Source organism: Indicator indicator, chromosome 27 (genome assembly GCF_027791375.1).
Source record: "Indicator indicator isolate 239-I01 chromosome 27, UM_Iind_1.1, whole genome shotgun sequence".
In the NCBI taxonomy this organism is placed as follows: domain Eukaryota; kingdom Metazoa; phylum Chordata; class Aves; order Piciformes; family Indicatoridae; genus Indicator; species Indicator indicator.
This window is the reverse complement of record NC_072036.1, coordinates 3,855,392-3,866,576: the sequence shown is the minus strand read 5'-3', so window position 1 is coordinate 3,866,576 and position 11,185 is coordinate 3,855,392.

Here is an 11,185-nt window from a genome sequence, read left to right as displayed (position 1 = left end):
CTGTGACCTGAAGATACGAGATGCTCATTAGAGGCCTTAGTAGCTTAATACCATCAGGAGATTGAACAAAGCTGTTGCAGCCTTTGCCAGCACAAACATGAATAAGAGGGACCACGTCAATAAAAGTTTCCAAGCTGAGCCCATAGAACGAGGCACTCGGAGCCTATTATAAACAGTTTGCCCCTTGGTGGTTGTCCTTATCAGGCTCAGTCAAAGCCCTGATAAGCCTTGCCTCTTTAGGAATCATTAATTTCCTTGGAAATTTAAACAGCTGTCACTTGTGATGTTCTTCAGGTGTACATGTGGGGAAAGATTAGCCAGTGTTTATAACCCCAGCTGCTCATTAGGCGCCCGCTGATGTGGAACCTCCTCCTCCGGCCCCGAGTCCGGCTCGTGAATCTCCCACGGAGAGTTGGAGGCAGCCACGAAGGATGCGACTGAGCTGTCGACAATGGGGATTGGGAGGCCTTGCTCCTATCAGTTGGGCTTTAATGATTGCTCACAAGTGGGATTTGGCCTGTCTGGGCACATGTGTTTAGTCCTTGGGGATGAGGAAAGCCAAGTTGATGGCTTGCGCCTCCTGCCTGGGCTGCTGTCCTTCTGGCTCGCTCTTGCTTCCTGATGTGACATCGTTCAGTAACACAGGGGATGCCTCATGCTGGGGTGAGGGTCATGTCAGGTAACTGTCAAGTGCCTCAAGAGTGCTGATAAGCTCTAATGACCCCAACTGGCCTTGCTTGGGACACTCATACTGCTGCCCAGAGCATCTCTACAAGGTCTGGAATGGACTGAGGGTGTTAATAAACCCTAATGACCTCAAATGGCCTCACTTGGGACACTCACCCACACTGCTGCCCAGAGCATCTCTACAAGGTCTGGAATGGACCAAGGGCATTAATAAGCCTTAATGACCCCAACTGGCCTTGCTTGGGACACTCACCCACACTGCTGCCCAGAGCATCTCTACAATGTCTGGAATGGACCAAGGGCATTAATAAGCCTTAATGGCCCCAACTGACCTCTCTTGGGACACTCACTCACACTGCTGCCCAGAGCATCTCTACAATGTCTGGAATGGACCAAGGGCATTAATAAGCCTTAATGACCCCAACTGACCTCTCTTGGGACACTCACTCACACTGCTGCCCAGAGCATCTCTACAAGGTCTGGGATGGACCAAGGGTGTTAATAAACCTTAATGACCCCAACTGGCCTTGCTTGGGACACTCACACTGCTGCCCGGAGCATCTCTACAAGGTCTGGAATGGAGACCCAGTTCTGGCCAGAACTACATTGTAGGTAATTAGTGATAGAACAAGAAGGGAATGGTCTCTTAGCTATGGGTAGGTTTAGATTGGACATTAGGAAAAAAAAATTCCCAGCAAGAGTGGTCAGGCATTGGAATGAGCTGCCCAGGGAGGGGGTTGAGTCACCAACCCTGGATATGTTTAAAGGTGGTTTGGATGTGGTGCTTGGGGATATGGTTTAGGGGTGAACCTTCTAGAGTAGGGTTCTGGGTTGGGCTTGGTGATCCTGAGGGGCTTCTGCAATCAATATTTCTGTGATTCTGTAGGTTGTCTGTCTCCAGTCCTGCCTTCCCAATGGACCTTGCACCTGCTCTGTAGCTAGGTTATATTCTGAATGGACCCCTCAGTCATATGCTACAGTTTATTTCCAGCCCTGTCTCCATCTCCTTTTCCACCAGACTTAGAGCCCCTGCATGGACCCTGGCCCTGGTTCATCACTTGTGTTGGGGGTTGTTGATGGTCCCTGGATCTGCCTGCTATACTCAGCTCCTGTGGGGTGGTGCCTTGCTGTGAAGGGCACAGCCTGTGCTGGGGTCATTCTTGGCTGCTGCTTTGTCCTCTTTTAGGGGCAATCCTGTTCTTGATGTTCCCTGGCTGTGACTCTCTGACAGGGACAAGCTCCAGAATCCTGTCTGTACTGCTTCATCGGGAGCACACTGTGTTTCTTGGGTCATGCTCTTGTATTGAAGAGGCTTCTGAATCTCCTGATTTGATGGCCATGATGGCAGTCAAGAGGACTGGAGATTAGAAAGAAATTCTTTACAGTGAGGGTGGTGAGACACTGGAACAGGTTGCCCAGGGAGGTTGTGGATGCCTCCTCTTTGGAAGCATTCAAGGCCAGACTGGATGGGGGCTTGAGCAACTTGTTCTAGTGTTGGAACTGGATGGTTTTTAAGGTCCCTCCCAACCCAAACCATTCTATGACCATGTCTCTGTGTAGCAGTTTTCTGTCATAGCTCCAGGAGTCAGGGACTTGCACAGCCATGTCCTTAAGAGCACAAGGGCTTTCAAACACCTACTTACTTCCACTCCTGCTCATTATGTAATTCCATTCAGGCAGCATGATCAGTCATCATCACAATACTTCAATGATTGGCATATGATCATTTAGCATGAGCTAAGTGTTTCAGATGGTTCATAGTTCTGCTAAACTCTGCCTCTCCCACTGAAGCTACTGGGAGTGGGAGCTGTTCAGTGCCTGGCAGAGGACACTTTGTGCTTAAATAAAAAGTCATTTTTTTTTTCAGTGTATTCCTTCTTCATCATTCTGAAAAAGGTAATGTTCATTTTTTTCACTCCCCAACTCTTACCCTTCTTGAAGTTCCTAGCAATCAGCTTCAATACAGTTCTCTCCATTTTCTTTCTTTTTCACTGCTTATCTTTCAAACCATTGCCTTTTCAATGAAAAAGAGAGAGACTGTATCTCATTTCAGGGTCCACCCAAGTCCTGGTTTAGGCAAACTGCAAGGGCTGCTGGGCCTTCAGCCAAGACTTCTCATCCAGGCCAGGGTGGAAGGTTTGGGATTTTAGTGAGAGTTTTCTAAGGGATGGGTGGAGGTGCATGTCAATACTTCTACAAGTCATGCTCTGGCTTTGAAATACTTTTCTGAAGACAAACAGATTCTGCATCCACCACACACTGCTTCTGGAATCTCTGCTACTGCTTGACCACCTTCACTGAGAAGATAGATCTTTGATTTTCAGAGGGGCTCCACTCAGAACTCTGCTCTGACCCATCCCATGGACAAGCAGAATAAGTCAGTGCAAACTCTGAAGGTGTGCCAGGTACCACATTGGCTCAGCAATGCTCTGACTGAACTCTTTTATTATTTACTGTGATGTCCATTCATTGTGGTCAAAAGCTTTGCCCCTGGAACACAAACCAGTGGACTGTGGGGTGTCTAACTACGTCATTGCACTTACTGATTCTTGTCAAACACTGGTTAGATATTTATGTTCCAGAGTAAGGACAGCATTTGACTGAAGAACAAATGAGTGACTAAGGCAGACTGCATATTGGACTACTTTAAGAGGAACATGATCAAGGGAAGTTACAATCAACCTTTACTTGGTGCTTGGGAGGACACACCTGGGATGCAGAGTCTAGTTTTGGCCCCAGCTCAGGAGGGTGAAACTGGAGTGAGGATAGAGGTGATATCAAGCTGGTTGAGAGCCCAGAACACACCACCTCTGAAGAGAGGCTGAGGGAGATGGGCTTGTTCCTTCCTGGCAAAGAGAAGTCTCAAGGATGGTCTAATAGCAGTAGAAGCAGAGTTGCAAAGGTGACAATGCCAGACTGTTCTCTTTTGGAGAAAAGTCTATAAGAAGGGTCAATAGACACAAAATGTGGCTTGGGAAAACAGGAAAAAATCTTTTACTAGAAGGATAGAGGAGGGGAACCAGGAAATGTGTTCTGGGAGCCAGATGCTTCTCCTTGGTGCCTAGTGAAGAGGACAAGAGGCAATGGCTGCAAACTGAAGCTTCATTTAATGAAGGGCCCCCTCTTTCCCTTATTTTTTGGTTTTTTAATATATATATAATTGTAAGGATTATCAAACATAGGAACAGGTTGTTCAGAGAGGCTCTAGAAATATCCATCCTTGGATATTTCAAAATCTGACTAGGGAAGGTTCTGGACAACCTGCCCTAGCAGACCCTGCTTGGAGTAGAGTGGGTGGACTAAATGGTTATGAGAAGTTACTTCTAACCTCAGCTATCCTTTGATCCCCTGAAGTCTGTCTGTCGTTGCTAGATTGGTCAGAGCTTAGAGCCTTGCTTTTCTTCCCCACTACATGTATGACAGACAAAAATCAGGTTTTGATTATCCAAAAGTAAATTTTCAGGTTGTGCAGAGACATCAAACCCAGCTCAGCTTGAGCCAGCTGAGGGGAGACCTTCTGGCTCTCTACAGCTCCCTGAAAGGAGGCTGGAGTGAGGTGGGGGTTGGTCTCTTCTCCCTAGTAACAAGTGGTAGGACAAGAGGAAATGGCCTCAAGTTGCAGCAGGGGAGGTTTAGTTTGGATGCTAGAGGAAATTTCTTCACTGAAGGGGTTGTCAAACACTGGCACTGGCTCCCCAGGAAGATGGCTGAATCCCCATCCCTGGAGGTGTTTCCAAGAGGCAGAGATGTGGTGCTGAGGGACACGGTTTAGCACCAGCCTTGGCAGAGGTAGAGAATGATTGGACTTGATGGAAGGTCTTTTCCAAGTGAAATGATTCTGTGACTTCCAGAGCCTGCACCTAGGTAGCTACACTGTTTGTCTAACACAAAACACAGACCTTAAGCACATGCACTGATGGCAGGACACTGACAGTGCACAACTTACTGGAAATGACCTGATTAAAAAAAAAAAAAACAACAACAAAAAACAACCAACCAAAGACAAGAATTGAAATGATTGTGGAGGGCAGGCAGCAAACAGTGTGAGTCTGGCCAATGCATCCCCACAGAGCAATTCATGCCAAATATGAACACCTAGCAGGGTGAGTCCCACCACTCTTTTTGACTGAGCACACGTGGGTGGTCAGCTTCTCCTCTGCCACTCAACCCCACTATCTTGCAGGAAAAGTAGCTTATGTCAAGCTGCTTAAACCCCCAATTGCATCCCAAGACTGCTCACTTTGCCTTTGACAGAAAGGGCTTTACAAGAAAGCTTATCTTAAAACCTGTTTACTTTAATAGTCAACAATTTATAGGACGGAATTGGGTGAAAGAGGACCTCACTGCTGCTTCTCCTGGGCTGATCTTATCAGTGCATCCTCACTGAGAGCTGATGCCTGTTAACACTACACTGCATTTCCTGATGTCTTTGCTACTCTGGGAAAGTCTCCATCCCAGTCACAGGATCAGAGGATGTTAGGGGTTGGAAGGGACCTCCGGAGATCACCGAGTCCAACCCCCCTGCCAGAGCAGCAACATAGAATCCAGCACAGGTTGCACAGGAACACATCCAGACAGAGCTTGAAAGAGAAGGAGACTCCACAACCTCTCTGGGCAGCCTGTTCCAGTGCTCTGTGACCCTTAGAGTGAAGAAGTTCCTCCTCATGTTGAGGTGGAATCTCCTGTTTATATCCATTGTCTCTTGTCCTGTCACAGGGTGCAAGTGAGCAGAGCCTGTCCACTCCTTCTTGACCCCCAGCCCTCAGGTATTTATAGACATTTATTAGATCCCCTCTCAGCCTTCTCTTCTCCAGACTAAACAGCCCCAGGGCTCTCAGCCTCTCCTCACAGGGCAGTGCTGCAGTCCCTTCAGCATCCTTGTAGCCCTCTGTTGGGCTCTCTCAAGTAGATCCCTGTCCCTCTTGAACTGGGGAGCTCAGGACAGAACCCAGAGCTACGTGAGCTTCTCCTTTTGGTCTTTATTGAAGACAAGTTCTTAATCTTGTTCACCAAAAGAGGAGAAAGACACTACCTGACCACCATTTTTTTTTATCAGTAGTGATTAATAAGTAGCTCAGAAAGTGCACTACAGGTTGCAGGCTTAAGTCAACCCTGATATCATTTTAATGATGCAGCTGCAATGCACTGACAGTCAGGTAGTGGCAAATGGATGTTGTTTGAGAGTCTGGAGAGGAGCAACAGTGCAATCACAGCATGCTGTGTGCCCAGGTGCAGTCTTCACAGATTTTGCACTTCCTTCTCTTCCCTTCCTCTCCCTGGAGAGCAGTTCACATGCCAAACCATCACAGGGTGTGAGGAACCCCATCAGCAGAAGTGAGGTCAATGCATATATAAGGATCTTAGCAATGTAAGCATCTAAAGGGTGGGGGTCATGAGGATGGGGCTGGGCTCTGTCCAGTGGTGCCCAGCGACAGGCCAAGGGGAAATAGACACAAACTGGAGCACAGGAGGTTTCACCTGAACTTAAGCAAGAACTGTTACTTTGAGGGTGCCACAGAGCTGCACCAGGCTGCCCAGAGAGGTTGTGGAGTCTTCTTCTCCAGAGACTTTTGAAGCCCACCTGGACTTTTTCCTGTACAACCTGATGTAGGCAAACCTGCTTTAGCAGGGGGTTGGAGTGGTTGATCTCCAGACGTCCCTTCCAACCCCCACAGTGCTGGGATTCTGAGTTCTTGGAAACTGGTCAGGCAGTGGAGCTCTGGCTCCATGTCATACCAGCAACATGACTTGTTGGAGGAGATGCAGCTTCTTCTGGCCCTTTTAACAGAAAACTCACACTGGAATGGGCAGCTGACCTCCCTGGTCCCTTTCTGGTAAAAGTTATGCCCATGTCTTCTATCTCACCTGCAGAGTCAGAGTCCTCCAGGCCACATTAACTGCTGGCCAGGTTTGGGGGACTAGGTGGCCATGCTGACCTCAGCACCCTACACGTGTTGGAAGCAGGCTGTGAAGGACTGCAGCTGTAGGCAGACATCCTTACCTCTGGATCATGGCAGGGCATAAGCAAGAATGTGCTTCACAGTGGAGGCTGTGTGGTGGGCGTGCAGCTACTTGGGGAGCTTTAAGGCCACAAAAAGGCATAACAGAAGTGCCCACTAAGTTTTAGATACCTTCATGATAAGGCATTGCTGGCCAACAGCTTTCTTCCCCACTTTCCTTGGTCCTAGGGTTTGTCTACATTGCATCCATCTTGGGTGTTCTTGATCCTTCTCAGCAAATTAGAAGCAAATTTTTTGCAGGGTATAACTGAGTTTTCTTTTGATACATTCAGCATAAACATTTTAATGAAGCTTTGGAGTTCTGTTTCTAGGATGAAGTTTGAAATTTTGATATATTTTCTTTTCAGTTCCTCCCTTTCCTTGGCAATCCCCTGCTAACATCAGATTAAAGTATTTGCCTTTCTGAATTGTAGCCTAAATGGTTACAGCTGTTGAATCATCCCAGGCTAATCAGGATGAATTATGGTATCTGATATTTGAACAGACTTAGCTCTCTCTTCACTTAGCTCTGTAAATCACTTTTCCTATGTCTATACAACCTTTGACACCAAACCATGCCCATGACATGCTCCCTGGCATGGCTGCCTCCCAGTCAGCTCACAAACAACCTGTCTGGGCAAGCCAGGTGGTGAGGTCAAGGTGGTGAGGTGCCACCTGCTGGGTTGGTCTCCAAGATCCCATGTTGGCTGTCTGTGGGAACTGTGAAGCTGGTACCATGGTTGGCCTTGGATGATTCTCCAGTCTGTGCTGGGAGCAGGGAGGTCCAGTGAAAGCAACTAGAGTCATCCATGGGTGCAGATCACCTGAAACATCCACACAGAGGAGGCAGGTTCAAGGGAATGGTCAGGCTGAGGCACAGCTGTGAGTGAACCTCAGGCAGACATCAAGGGTGAGGGTTTGAGCTTAAAAGCAGCTCCTGAGGAAAGAAGAGTAGAGGCTCACTTCTCACAGCTCATTCCTCACACCTCTCCAGCTCAGTTGTCTCAAAAGCTGGTTCTAAGACGAGGCAGCCAGACCCTGGCAAAGAGGCAGGGGGAAAAGAAGTTGCATGCAGGGCAAGCAGGCTGCACAAGCAGGGTAGCCTTGCCCTTGGAGATAACTGGGTAGAGGCTGCTGTGCAGCATGGCTCTCCAGTTCTGAAAGCAGGCTTGCCAATGTTAGAACTGCACTTGGAAAATCCAGCACAGCCTGTCTGTGCCAAGTTTCTTACCTTACATCACACTTTCTTTGCAAGCACAACTGGGGCTGGCAGTGCACACCATCCATAGCAGACCATACTGCATGAAGAACCATTCTCTCAGGTTTATTTGGACCAGAATTTATGGTCTTCACTTAGAGTCATAGCATAGATTCAGTTGGAAAAAGACCTTGAAGAACATCGAGTCCAACCATTCTCTAACTGCCAAGGCTGGTGCTAAACCATGGCCCTCAGCACCACATCTCTGAGGCTCTGAAACACCTCCAGGGATGAGGATTCAACAAACTCCCTGGGCAGCCTGTTCCACTGTTTGAGAACCCTTTCAGGGAAGAAGTTTCTTCTAATATCCAACCTAAACCTCTCCTGGTTCAATTTGAGGGCCATTTCCTCTCATCCTATCACTTATTATGAGGGAGAAGAGACTGACCCCCACCTCACTCCAACCTCCTTTCAGGATGGTTAATGCCTTCTTTGTTTTGCACAGAGAAAACAGTGAGCAGCTGATCTCTCTGTTCACCTTCATGACTCTGCAAACTCTTCATATTTTCCTTTGATGATCTCTTTTTTCCAGAAAGAAGAGGACTGGCCTGCTCAGTCATTCCCTGTTCCTTTAAATGATCACTATTTAAAAAGACAATTTTTTTTTTTTGCTGCTGTTCTAGGGCTGCTGCGTATAAGTAATTTACATTTACTCTGGATAATCAATCTTTCCTGGACGTAGAGCCACCAGCATTAAAGGTCCTGACTCCTCTTAAGCAGACAAATATCTATGGCATTATCACTTCAGAGGTAATTGGTGATGATATCCTTTGAACTGTCTTGTAAATGGAGTTACAAGAATCTTCTCCCTCTACATCACAAAGGCATTCCTATTTCTGTAAGCTTGGAGGCTTCCTGTAGTGCAATACAATAATGTCACAGTTTCATAGAATCATAGAGTGGTTTGGGTTGGAAGGGACCTCAAAGATCATCTGGTTCTGACCCCTCCTGCCATAAGCAGGGCACCTCCTGCTAGACTTGGTTGCTCAAAGCCCCATCCAACCCGGATTTCAGCATTTCCAGGTCCTAGAAGCAGAGGATACTTCAAGCTTGAAGGGACATTGTGAGGTCATCTAGTTCAAGTGTCTTCTCAAGGCAAGGTCAGCACCAAATTTTGACCATGCTGCTTAGAACTTTGTTTAGTCATGTTCTGGAAACTTCTGAGAACAGAGAACCTGGAGCTTCTTGGGCTGCTTGGCCCTTTGTGTAATTATCCTCATAGTGAAGATTTTTCTGTGCTTACACTCAGAACATTCTCTTATTCCTTCCAGGGAAGTGCTATAGTCACCATCCCTGGAGGTGTCCCAAAAAAACATATAGCCATGGCACTTTGGGACACAGTGCTATTGGGGTGACAGTCGGACTTGATGATCTTAGAGTTCCCTTCCAATCTTAATGACTCTAGGATTGTGTAATTCTGTTTCCATTTATGATGGCTGACTCTTGCTCTCCTCCTTCCTAACCTCCCCACAGGTAATGGGGAGCTGCTGTTAGTTTAACAGAGCCTTGGCTTGTGGCTGGTTTGCAGTTTAATTTGAAGCAGCACACTAGGAAAGAAGGGTGTGTCTGAAATCTCTAGGAAGGTACAACCTGAGCATCAGCCTACAAATATTTGCTAACAACCATGTGAGCCTTCAAGGAAACTTGCCCTGAAGGCTTCAGAAATGGTGGCTCAAGTGCTGCTGCCCATAAACATTACCTCCTGTGATTCAGAATCAGCAGCCTTGAGCTTTCTGTTCCTGATCAGTTGTAAAGGGAAAGCTCACACTGTCAAGAGAGAATCTGTTAGGCTGCTCTAAGAGACTTTCTCAACCATGATAGGTTAAAGGATCCATTTTGCATGACCAGGTTGTCCCTTTTGTAAATGATGTTTCTTTTTATTGGCATGTGAAGCTCTGTTGCTTGTGTCTGCTCTACATAAATCATCTTGCTGATGCCAGCATCCTAAGAACCAGGTATGTGAAAGAGCTTTTGCAAATTATACTCCTTGCCCTTTGACCATTTAAAAACTAAAGCAAACAAACACAAAGCCCTCCTGCAGCTAAGATGTGATCTGTTTAACTCAACAGGGGGTTTCCAGGACTTGGGTGAATTTTAACCATCCTTCTTGACATCAGTCAAGCTGTGCAAAGCAATGAAATTCTGATTGCTGTGTGGTGAGACGACTGGATAGTGTTACAGTTCCCTCATTAAGAGGTACTGGAGTTAAGCAGGGGGAGTTGAACTTTCCTCTGTATTAAAACAACAACCGTGGGAGATGAGGAGAGCAAGCTGGAATAAGGGAGTTCACCTTATAACAACAAAGACTTAACATGCAGTATATCAACTCTCCTGAACTTTGTCCTGCTTGGGAGTTTATCAGAAGACCAAGATGAAGAAAATAGCACAGAGTGATTTAAATCTGCCCAGATTTCGATCTCCTGGCCTAAATTTCAGCTCCATTCTGTTTTCTGTTCTATCATTTCATTGCCCTTCCTCCAGAGATGTTCGGTTTATACAACTCTTAGAGTTCAAAACACATACAGATCCCATTAGTGGAATAAAACATGGTGAAGATGGTTGAGACAGAAGGCAGGAGCTTTGCTAACCTGATAATGATTTCTCCTTTGTTCAGTGTTGTATCCAGTTTACACTTCAAAAAGAAACATGGCTCCAACAGTCTCCACTAATTCCTTTTGTTGATGTTAGCAGCACCTAAGCACTGTTAAAGCCCATGACAATATGTCTGCAAAGAGTAAAGAGTTTTTATACCACAAAGACATCCACAAACCTTCTAACATGAGCTGAGTCAGGCAAATGTTACAGAAAGTCTGAGTTAAAATAAAATAAATGAGTGACATTTCTGTTCACAAAGTTAACATCTGCTTCTTATGACTGTGAGGGTTTGGTTCTGGGAAAAAAAAAAAAAAGGAAAAGATACCCCAACAATTCACAAGGCCAACATTCAACCTTGCTGAATTACTTAGAAGCAATCAGTCTCAAAATAGTTTGCTTTGGAATTAAAAACCAAACAAAACCAAAACTGTGATTGAAGTTGCCGAGGGAGAGGTCATCCACAACCTCCCTGGGCAACCTGTTTCAGTGTCTCACCACCCTCACTGGAAAGAGTTTCTTCCTCATCTCCAGTCTAAATCTCCAGTCTAAAGCTCTTCAAGCTTCAATCCATTCCCTCTCATCCTGTCTCTACAGGCCCTTGTCAAAAGTCCCTCCCCAGCTCTTCTGTAGCCCCTTCAGGTACTGA